Here is a 12111-nt window from a genome sequence, read left to right on the forward strand (position 1 = left end):
AGTAGTTTATAGACCATCTCTAGGTTAATCAGAGCACACTTAGGATGTGCTCAAAGCCTAATGATAAAACAACAGTAATGATAACTAACACATATGAAGTGCCTCTTGGATACCGGCCGCTATGCCTGGCACCTTACCATTTAGCTCATTTGACCTTCACATCTCTCCAAGTTTGTTTTGAATATGGGTATATAAATACGTGTGCTCCGATTTATAGATGAGGAACCTGAGGTTGGGGAGAGGCTAGGTAGCTTCTCCAAAGTCGCACAGCTAGTCTAAAGTGGAGCTGGGATGTGAGTCTGAGATAATAAAGGGGGTGGGGACAGCTCACCTGCCAGTAGCGAGAGCTCCCTGGAGCCACAACTGTCCTCTTCACATCTATAAAGCTATCAATAGAGCTTTTATTTGTACCTTATAAACCCAAGGGTCTGAATGAACACTCACGAGGCGATATTCTGAAAAAGCAAACTGGAGGCCAGTGCTAGGAAACAAACAAATAATTATAGTGCACAGATTTCCCCAGAGATGGAAAAGGCTACAGCAGGAAGTTGTAAGTGATGAACAACTTCTGTCCCTTGCCCCCACTGGAGCCTAGGTTAGATGGCCCCAGGACAGAGGGATTCAAACATCAGCTGGACCTGATGACTTCTAAGCGCCTCTCAGCCCTGAGATGGTAGGACAACCACCCGATCAAGCTCTGTCTGTGGGTGCAGCGTCTGCAGCAGGTTGGCAGCAGCTGTCTTCCTAGAGCTGTATTAACAACGTCTTCATTGACGCCTCATGCACAAACAACATTTTCCATTTAAGCCACATTCATCACTGGCCTCACGAGAATCACCAGTGGGACTGGATTGCGGGCTAAATAGAAAAAGGCTGAACTGGCAAGGCAAACGCAATTACCACGCACAAGGGGGAATCAGTGAGATTCCCCTGAATGGGCAAGCTGTCTGGCATTTGCTAGTTTATGATGCTGTTCTCTGGGGACTAAAGACAGATAACCTGGAAGTGTCCAGTGACGATGGACAGATCTCCATGGACTCAGAGATTTCTCAAGGTTTGGAAATATAGGATGTATAGTAGCCCAAGTGGAAAAAAAAATATTCAAATTAATCACAGCCCTTACTTAACCAGGGAGGCCAGGAAGGATTGTAATTGCCATTTCTGTGTTGTATCCATGTATATGTTTGTCATTTGCTGACATCCTAACTCATAAGTGGGTAAGCAATGAAATGGGCTGAGGGAGTGAGATATGCCAGGTGCTGCATTAGGCACTCTATCATGGCATCTCATTAATCCTCCCAGTGACTCTGTGAGTCCGCTTCTATTATGACCCCCATTTATAGATGAAGACAGAGCTGTCGAGTAACTTTTCTCAAACTCGCACAATTGCAATATGGCAAAATTGGTATTCAAACCTATTCAAGGTTAAACTCTACTAGGACAGCCTATGCATGCATGAATGAAAGGCAGCTTAAAATAAAATCACGAAGCCAACACACCTGAACCAATAGCTTGGGATGAAAATAATAATAATAACAAAGGGAAAATGATTTCCAAAAATAAGCAAGGCTGAGGAAAGCAAAAGAGCCATACACGTAAATTGCTTTATGCGTCCTAGTACCCAAGCCAGAGAGGAAAGCAATGGAGATGGGCTACCTGGCTCTCATGCCCAGTAAAGGAAGGAAGATTAATTCATCTGGGGAGAGTAGCTAGTGTCCTGGCCCTGAGCCCCACATGCATGTACCTGTCTGAGCAAGGTCTCAGCTCCAGGGATGAGTAATGTTCAGGCTTAGAATCCTATGTCTGCCTATCTGGTCCATTCAACAGCCCTTCGAAATTATTTCATCTTGGACAGAAAGTGTATCTCTTACCTAGCAGGGGTCCTGGCTTTCTTAGGTATGGTTTGAACTCAATCACGCAGCATAATTACCATATCTGGCGAAGGACAGATGGTGTGGGTTGACCAACACCTGCACACATGTGTCTATGGAACAAGATCTATCGGGTAACGACAAGTCCAGGACTGCTCTGTTTATGCTACTCAGCTTCCCCTTGGGTAGAGGACCAAGAGTCCATTGTCCTATGGTAGAAATGATCTACCTCTTAAGTGCCCTGATAGAATCTAGTCCCTGGTTTCTAACGTGTTCAGTTGATTCCAAAGCAGGCCTTAGTTGCTCTGTCTTGGTGCTTGTTAGCAATGCTCACCATCACCCACATTTCAATTCCAATAAGATGGTCTCTGACTCACATGATACCGTGGCTCCTATGTCTTGCTGGAGAAATATTATTTGAAGCATTCAAGCGATAGCAAGTTATTCCAGTTTCTGTAGAAAGAAAACCGAGGCTCAGGGGAGGTAAGGGAACATCCTTAAGTTCATATATATTGTTAAGTGGTGAAACTCAGTTTCAAACCCAAGTGTGTCAGACTCCAAATCTCTTTCTACGACACCACCCTCTCTCTCCAATAAGGACAATGAATGGCCTGCCCTCAATAGGGTACAACTGCAGTGACAGCTAGGCTTCTGTGAAGAGGTTCCTATTTTCTATGGTATTTCAAAGTATGTGAAATGAAACAATCCAACCTCACACCAGAGTTTATATAGTCTGTGTCGCTTTCACCTTAAGCAAGATCTGTGCTAAAACATTAGGCAAATGTCTTATTTGCTCTTTTTTCTTCTACTTACTGTTGTGATTATTATATTTTCAAAAAAGAGTGTTCCTTTAAGAATCAAGACTCCATGGTTTCTTGTAGATTTTCCCTGGCAACTCTGAGATCCTGCTCAGGACCTCTTAGCATCTGATTAAATATAAATGGGGGAGGTGGGGTGCTCACTCCCTTGTGATCCTTCCCCTGGAAACCCCCATTACTAAAACATGGCTGAAGGGGGCTAGAAATAGGGCCATCCCATTACCTATTAATTCTTAATAAACTGGCAGATTATAATGATACATGGATGATGAAAAAGGATGGGTAGACAAGATTCTGTCTGTACCTAAGATCCTATCTGAACAAAAGCCAAGAAGCTGAAATGATACACCAGACACCATAGGAGACAGTGAGAGTCCATTTAGACTAAGACCAGACAGATCTGAGTGGAGGACTCCCTGGCCATGCCTGAGGAGTTCCCTGTGCTCCCAGTCTGACCCAAAGCAATAGCCTTAAACAGGTGCTGTTACCAAACTCCTCTGTAGGCATGTGCCCAAAACTTTTATGTCTGCCTCTATCTGTCATTGCAGCTCAGGTTAATTCACCCTGGGTCTGAGACTCAAGCCCCAAACCACTTTGTCATCCACCAGAGGAGGATGCCAAGGTTATATTCTAAAAATGACTACAGATAGACAACCCAGGAACTAGTTTGGGTAATCAGTCTCATCTTAAGCCCCATCTTTAATGGATTGGTACCGTCTGCTCAGAAGGCTCTGATGAAGACTCTGAAGCTTTGTCCAAGCCCAGTGGGAATGAGGCAGTAATTGATTAGTGATGTTTTCCACAGACACAGGGAGTGGGAGTGAGAGCAGCAAGTGTGTCTAACATTCGCGACATCTGAGAGATGTTCCCTGTCTTTCTAATACAGACAAAAATTTCCCACCCGTGCAATGAGACTAACTGCCTGCAGCAAAGCTGTGAGGCAGGCAAAGTTTCTGTCTCATGAAAGAAAAAGACGATGGGCAGGACTTAGAAGAATTAACCTTGAGATGCGACCTCATGAAGATGCCTATGTTCCTGGCCACGCTTCATTGCCATGACCAGTCTCAGCAAGATTCTCTCTCCCCTGATCAGTCCTGTGACATAAACACAAGTCCATTTTGAACTCCTGGCTTCTAGGATTGGCCCCTGCCCTAATATCTTCCTGCGCACATACTCAATATAATTTCCTAATTACCATCTATGCCCTGATCAGAATCTGATTCTCTAAGGACCTGGAAAATGTTCTGTAAACTTGGCCCAGGGAGTAATATGCCTTCACATCTACTTATTTCAATCTATTCACTCTGTGAAGAAATATAAGAAGTAGAAAAGGCAAGAGATTTTTGAGAGGCCACCCAGAGGTACGGTAATAGGAAAGCAGTGAGCTGACCCCCTGACTCCTTATCTAAGTCTTTCCCGGGTGATGTGTGAGAAGGAGCTGCTTCCAAGACCAGTGCCAGATAGCAATGCCACTCCTATAAGGTAACACCTGCTACACACTATGACATATCCTCACCGCCCCAACCACAGTGAGAGACCCCAGGCAAAGACAGGTCACGTACGTGGAACCACGGGAACCACGCTTTACATTTCATGTAGTCTAAGAACTCACAAGTGGGTCCAAGCCAGAACTTTTAGGCTGAGATATAGGATAGATAAGATGTCAGGAATAAAGACTGCCTCTGAATCCCTCAGCCAGCTCATCTTAATGTAGAGAAATCACAGTGGGGATAGTCCATGAACTCTGTCTTGATTCATTTGATGTATTTCTCCCCAGGTGGCAGGCGAAGATATTTGAATTCTTTTCAAAGTTATTTGTTTAACTGTTCAGGTGTTCCTCTGGTGGGCAGGAATCAGGTTTATCTTCTTGACCTCAGGGATCCCCCTCCCCCTCCCAAGTGTCTAAGACAGAGCCAGCCAGGTGGCTGGTGTGGACGAGAAGACACGTGGATCTTTTTGGAGGAAGCTGTGTGGGTTAGAAGGGAAGAAATCTGGGGGTGGATATAATCTAGGACTGGTTCAGAAAGCAATCGTGGTGAGCCTGTAGCAGTGTATTGACACTCTGCTATGACCACACACAACTTTCAAAAGCCACAGTGCGGTGGGGAAGAGAATGGATTTAGGACGCAGTCTGCCTGGGTTCGGATTCCACCTTTAACCTGGGCTCTGACAAATCACTTAACATTCCTATTACTCAGCTTCTTCCTCTGTAAGATGGAGGTAACAGTGGTACTTACCTTCTAGAATTGAAGGGATTAACTGAGTTAATGGATCAAGTGTTTGGTTCCTGAATTCTCTAGGCTGGCTGTGAGAGGATATTTAACAAGTTTCAATACTAAAGAAAGGTGAAAAGGAGCTGCTAGTGTAGCAATAGAAATAGAAATTTATGTATTGGCTCCTCCGTGTTTTTGGGGTGACGATTCTAATTCTACTTTAGAGATCTGCTCCTTCACCACCCCCAGTCTTCAAGATTTTGGAGGAGCAGGGGGTGGAGCACATAACCCAGAGTGCCTTCCTTCCAGGCTGCAGCTAAGGATGGGCACATGTCCTAAGTTAATCTGATCAGGAAAATTCTCCAGACCACATTGCTATGACCACCTAGAACTGCTTTCCACTGGATAGAAAGCTGGAAGGAGCTGCTAGCAGCCACTCCAGAAGAGAATGCAAACAAAACAGAAAACACATTTATTCAAGTTTAGAGGCAAAAAAATAATAATATATATGAAATCACTTGACCTCCTCTATTGAGACACATCTGAAGGCTGTTACTCATGGAGTTTTCAGTTATACAAGCCAATAAATTCCCTTTTTGCTTAAGCCAGTTTGGACTGGGTTTTCTGTGACTTACAATGAAAAAAGGCTTCAGTTACAGATACCTATGAGTTTAAGAGCAATGTCATAGAGTTTGGCCTTGGATACACCTTGTAAGAGCCACTGCCAAACCTAACACCTCAGAGTGATTAATAGCTCATCAAGGCTTTGGGTACTTTCTTCAGTCTCTGGGATACTCAATTTCTCGCTATGGGAAAAATGGGAATAATAAAAACCAACCTGAGGGGTTGCTTTAAGACTTAAACTATAGAATACATAGAAAATGCCTAACACATTGACCTCCATATTTGGGGATCTCAGTCGATAACTAGGAAGATTTCCCAGAAATGTGAGTTCACGTGAAAATACATTTTTAATTCAGATCATAATTATACCTACAGGAGTTTTAAATGACAAGATAACAAAAGACAGTGTTGAAGTTAGTTAGGGTAGGTACTGAATGATGGGTGAAAGTTTTTTAAAAAAAAAGCAGGAGTTCCCCTCGTGGCGCAGTGGTTAACGAATCCGACTAGGAACCATGAGGTTGCGGGTTCGGTCCCTGCCCTTGCTCAGTGCGTTAACGATCCGGCGTTGCCATGAACTGTGGTATAGGTTGCAGACGCGGCTCAGATCCAGCATTCCTGTGGCTCTGGTGTAGGCCGGTGGCTGCAGCTCCGATTGGAACCCTAGCCTGGGAACCTCCATATGCCACAGGAGCGGCCCAAGAAATAGCAAAAAGACCAAAAAATAAATAAATAAAAAATAAAAAAATAAGACAGGATGCAATTTTTTTTTTCCTTCTAAGAGTGTAGCAAAATAATAGCAAAGCATCTTGGATTTATCATCAAGAAATTTTAGGAGTTCCCGTCGTGGCGCAGTGGTTAACGAATCCGACTAGGAATCATGAGGTTGCAGGTTCGGTCCCTGCCCTTGCTCAGTGGGTTAACGATCCGGCGTTGCCGTGAACTGTGGTGTAGATTGCAGACATGGCTCGGATCCTGCGTTGCTGTGGCTCTGGCGTAGGCTGGAGACTACAGCTCCGATTCGACCCCTAGCCTGGGAACCTCCATATGCCGCGGGAGCAGCCCAAGAAATAGCAAAAAAAGACAAAAAAAAAAGTTTTATATTCTAAAGTAGTGTTTTTCAAATTTCTCCAAGAAAAAAAAAATTAGATAGTATGTCGGTTCATAACACAAGCTGGTAAGGCCCCACCGCAAACTAATCTATTGGAATATCTAAGGAATAAGCCAGAGAATCTGCATTTTGTAACCAGTAGCCAATGTAAGTTTGGGAAAATGTAATATTCAAGATAGTTCATGCATATCATGCAACTTTTCTTCCCATTACATCTCTGATTAGATAAAGTTGGTGTCACCATTTTAGAAACTAAGGAACGAAGAGAAAGCTGTGTAACTTGGTTGATGCCAGATAATGTTGTAGTGGCAATTCTTTATGTAATCCCAAGGCTGGAAACTTCTAAATTTCAACTTTTGATGGTGTCCCAGATTTTCCAGAAAGGAGAGTGGAAAATGCACTATGTCCAAAGATGTCCATTACAGGTGTTCTCTAAATTTGGAAAACTGGAAAACACCCTTGAGCCAGACATCAGGATGCCCTACTCAGATGGCACTGCCGGGACCTGTAAGACAGCCCTCAGCGATCTGCTCTTTGAGAATTGCTTTGCCTGTAGAAAACTGCCTTACCTGAGGTTAAAACTCCCATTCAACAATAATAGGGATGATGGTACAAAGGTCCTGTCCTCAAGCCCCAACTTGAGACAGTTCTGTAGGATCATCCCAGCTTCAAACACTTTCCAGAAGTCAACTTCTCCCTCTGCATCCTGCTTTCTATTTCTACCTCTTTTTTTTTTTTTTTCCTGTGCCCAGCATGTGGAAATTCCCAGGCCAGGGACTGAACCTGCATCACAGCAGTGACCCAAGCGGTTGCAGTGACAGGCAGGATCCTTATCCCGAAGCACCACAAGGTAACCCCATTTCTATCCTTACTTTCCATGGATGTTGCCCCCCAAGTACAGTCTGTAATCAACCTTCTGCTAATCCCCCTCTCAGTGCCCTCTTGCTATGGAATCCAATCTGGAATAATTCTCCATCATTAGAAATGGGGCAGTAGTGAAACACAGTATCATCCAGGCCTTAGATGGAATATTTTGTTGCCATTTTTAAAAGGTTATTTATGATGACTGTGAAGAAAATTAAAATGAAATATAAATAAAAATATAATTGGTGAAAGCACAGCACATGATTCCATGGAGGTCATAATTGCTATTATGTAAGATTTAGCCACAGGGGTGGGACAAGAACGAATGCACAAAAACTAAGGAGTGGTTTGGGATGGAGAGGGAAGATGGGTTATATGCGACTTATTTTGAAGTGTTTGCAATCATTGTTATGATGTCATTTCCACTGCAGACTGAAAGAAAGGTATGCTGAATAATGAATCGCATATTAGTCTGATAAAGAGAAGTCTAAAAAAATGTCAGTAGTACGTATCCTCTCTTGTTAAAAACACTTCTTGGAGGAGTTCCCATCGTGGTTCAGTGGTAACAAACCCGACTAGGATCCATGAGGAAGCGGGTTCAATCCTTGGCTTCCCTCAGTGGGTTAAGAATCCAGCATTGCCATGAGCTGTGGTGTAGGCTGGCAGCTGCAGCTCCAATTCAACTCCTAGCCTGGGAACTTCCATATGATGCAGATGCAGCCCTAAAAAGACCAAAAAAAAAAAAAGAGAGAGAGAGAGAAGCAACACTTCTGATTGTCATTGTCTTCTGTCTTTTTGCTGTTATGCTCTCATCTGGTTGGAAGATCAGGAGAAGGATCTGGCTCAGTCAGCTGGGAAAGCTCAGCCCCATGACTGTGTGCGAGATGGGTTGGCAGGAAAACCATTTACCTTACTCATCTCTATTTGCAGCATCATTTACCCTGTCTAAGTTCTAAGTGCTCACAAAGTTGCTTATCCATCAGAGCATCAGTAACTGCTCTCATTCTGAAAAGCAAAAGTAAAATGTAGAACAACTTTTGCCCTAAGTCCCTTGAACCAGGGACAATTCTGAGTCTAGCTCTCCCAGACTTTAGTGGGTTTCAGCCCCAGAAGTGTGCAGAGCTGACCTGTTTATGAACTCATCCTGAAACAGCTTCTTTCCCTTTCTGATCTCACTTCTCTACTCCCTCCTTGCTTCCCAACTCCCAGATAAATTTCTCTGCTCAAATTCTTTCTTTCTTTTTTTTTCTGTTTTAGGGTTTCACCTGTGCCTGGGGCACATGGAAAGCTCCAGGCTAGGGGTTGAATTGGAGCTACAGCTGTTGTAGCAGATGGCCAGAACAACTGGGGATCCAAGCCTCGTCTGTGACATACACTGCAACTCAGGACAACGCTGTATCCTTAACTCACATTCTCATAGACAGTCAGGTTTGAAACCCAATGAACCACAATGGGAACTCCCCTCCATTCAAATTCTTATCTCAGTGTCTCCTTCCGGGGGATCCCATCTTAAGCCAATCCATCCCCTTTCTTTCTTTATACCCTAAGAGTGTTACTAAAATGACATCCTTTGGGGTGGCAGACATTCAAGAAGTGTCGACAGTGAGTGACAGCAAGGAGATGACGTGGTGGCACGGATCACCAAGTTGAAGGTTAGCTGTCCTTGGCCAAGCATTCCTTGGCTGCCCCTGACACAGGGAATTTTGCTGCGGTCTGCTCTCCTGAGACCCTGACTAACTGGCCTCTTCTTGGGCTATCTTCCCTTTCTCAATCTTCCTTCCTTCTCCTCTCTTTTCTCCCAATTGGCCTATGAAAATATAAAAATTAACCTCAGACATTGAGGTCATGTCCAGAACACCTAAGTGAAATAAACATACCCCTTTCAACAAATCATCATCCTTGGGTTTCCTAAAAGAAAAGCAGTTTCCATCCCTGTATTGAATGAAATCACTTTTGCCTTTTACACAGTTTTTCTCCCAGTGTAGCATTTTTGGTATTAGCATTTACTAGGCTCCCAGAAAGGCCCCCCTTTCTATGACTTCAATGGCCCTGCAATCTCAGACCCCAGGAGACAGCCATTCCCTTTCCCTGGAGGCATCCTCTCTACCAGATGGATGAGAACAGCCTCTCACTGAGTACCTTTTCTGGAAGGCCCTTCATAGTGGTACCCTTCCCCCCTCCCCCACAGTGCCCTCTCAGGTGTGCCCCTCGTGTTTCCCCAGGGAGCTGAGCTCATTAGAGAAGCTCAAAAACATTTACGAGAGCCACACCCTTCTGTAGCAGTTTCTCAAAAAAACTATACATAGAATTAGCACATGACCCAGCAATTCCACCTCTGGTTCTATACCCCAAGGAAAAAAAACAGGGACACAAATGCATATCTGTACACCCATGTTCATAGCAGCATTATTCACAGTAGCATAGAGGCGGAAGCAGCCCAAGTACAACCTGGCAGGACTCTATGGGGCCTTCCTGGGCAGGCCCTTCCCCCATATCCTCAGCTTTAGCTCCTCTCTGAAGTACCCAGATAATAATATCTGATGCCATTTCCTGAGCTATTTTGCAAATGTGAAAATTCCCCCACAACCAAAAGGAAGATATTAACTACTTGATGACCATGGACACAGCCCCTAGGCCTCCTGGAGCCTAAGGATGGATCGTGTTAACTCCTGGGACATGGCCCTATTACCACACCATCAGCCAATCAGAGAATTGCATACAAGCTGATCACTTACCTTGCCACACACCCCCCCCCACCTGGTTTTTAAAGATATTTTACAGGAGTTCTCATTGTGGCTTAGCCAGTTAAGAACCTGACATAGTCTCTGTGAAGATATGGGTTTTATCTCTGGTCTCACTTAGTGGGTTGAGGGTTTTGGCTTTGCCTGCAAGCTATAAGTCACAGATGTGGCTAGGTTTCAACCCCTAAGTCCTTCCATATGCCTCAGGTACAGGCATAAAATGAAAAAAGAAAAAGAAAGAAAATTCTTTACAATTTTGGCTCTGGGAGTTTGGGCTTTTTGAAGGGCACAAGCCACCTGTCTCCTTGCATGGCCTTGCAATAAAACTTTCTCATCACCAAACTCCAACATTTCAGTTTGTTTGGCCTCCGTGTGCATCAGGCACACACTTGCACTAACATAAGTACCCATTAACAGATAGAAGGGCGAACAAAATGTAGTCTGTATACACAATGGAATATTATTCAGCCATAAGAAGGAAATCCTGACACATGCCACAACAGGAAACTTGAAGACACTGTGCTAAGCAAAATACACAGGTCACAAAAGGACAAGCATACTGTGATTCCACTCATCTAAAGTAGCTAAGGCAGTCAACTCATAGAGACAGAAAGTAGAAAACTTCTTTCCAAGGGCTATACAGAAGGAAGAAGGGAAAGTTTAGTGGGTACAGAGTTTCAGTTTGAAAAAGATGAAAACATTCTAAAGATGGATGTTGGTGACGGTTGCACAGCAGTATTGAAACTGACAACACTTATGACTTGAACCTAGCCAGAACTGAGACTGGGACTTGAACCCGTGTTTTTTTAAATTAAGATCACTCACCTGGTGTCTGGTCTTACTGAGGTCCAGGTTCTTCATGCCTCTGTGCAGAAGGAATTCAGCAAGAGATAAAGTGATAGGCAAGAAACAAATTTATTAAGATAGAATGCTTGTGAGAGATGTAAGCGGGCAGGCAAGGAGGCACTGCCCCCAGGATTAGCTGGGCCACAGTGGTATCATCCAAGGGGAGCGGGGGGGGGGGGGGGGGGGGGGGGGGTGGTTGGAAAAGACCACCTCTTCCTCTTCCTTCCAGTAGCAGCTCCTCCTTCATATATGGGTGAAGAGAGTATTTGCCCCTGTAAGGTCAAACTAGGACTGCCAAGGTGCTTATTCAAATCAGCAGAAGGGTGGTCCTTCCTTAAACTCCTGCCCTTGACCTGAACCTGAACGCAGGCCTCACCCCATCCCCCACCCAATGACCGGAGGCAAATCTCCGGCTTCCCGCTAGTCAAGCAAGCCTGCCTCAATCCGAAGGCCCTCTTGAGCAGTTATTAACTTAGAGTGGTCTCCTGAATGTCCCTAGGTTTCCCTCTCCATCTATGGTCCCTTACTGAAACTTCTGCAACTACCTGCTAACTATTCTACTTCATCCCTATTGGTATGAATGTAAATAATGGAAGTGAATGGTACACTTAGAAAATGGCTAAAATGGTTAATTTTATGTTATGGATATGGTACTATGGCTTATAAAATAAACGGGAGAGAAGAAGAAGAAGAAGGCAGGATTTCTTTCTCTGCTTCTGTTCCTCAGTAGCTGGTGAACAAAAATAGACCCCCGGCATTAGCATTGTGCCTGTCTTCTTGTTAATTGTCTTGTTTTAGATGCAGATGTTTTTCACTTACAGACAGTGTTTTCGGGGGAATAGGAATACAGAATGTGCTGGTGTGGCATTTCTGAACCCAGTAAAACTTTGATTGGTTTGAATGGCGGTGCTCCGCTAGAGATAAGCATCAAATCCAGGAAAGCTGCACCCTTTTCTTTTTCACAAGCTATAACTTAACAAGACCTCTTTCAAGCACGAATGCCTGTGGAATCAAGCATTTTCTTTG

This window comes from Phacochoerus africanus, chromosome 3, assembly GCF_016906955.1.
Source record: "Phacochoerus africanus isolate WHEZ1 chromosome 3, ROS_Pafr_v1, whole genome shotgun sequence".
In the NCBI taxonomy this organism is placed as follows: Eukaryota; Metazoa; Chordata; class Mammalia; order Artiodactyla; family Suidae; genus Phacochoerus; species Phacochoerus africanus.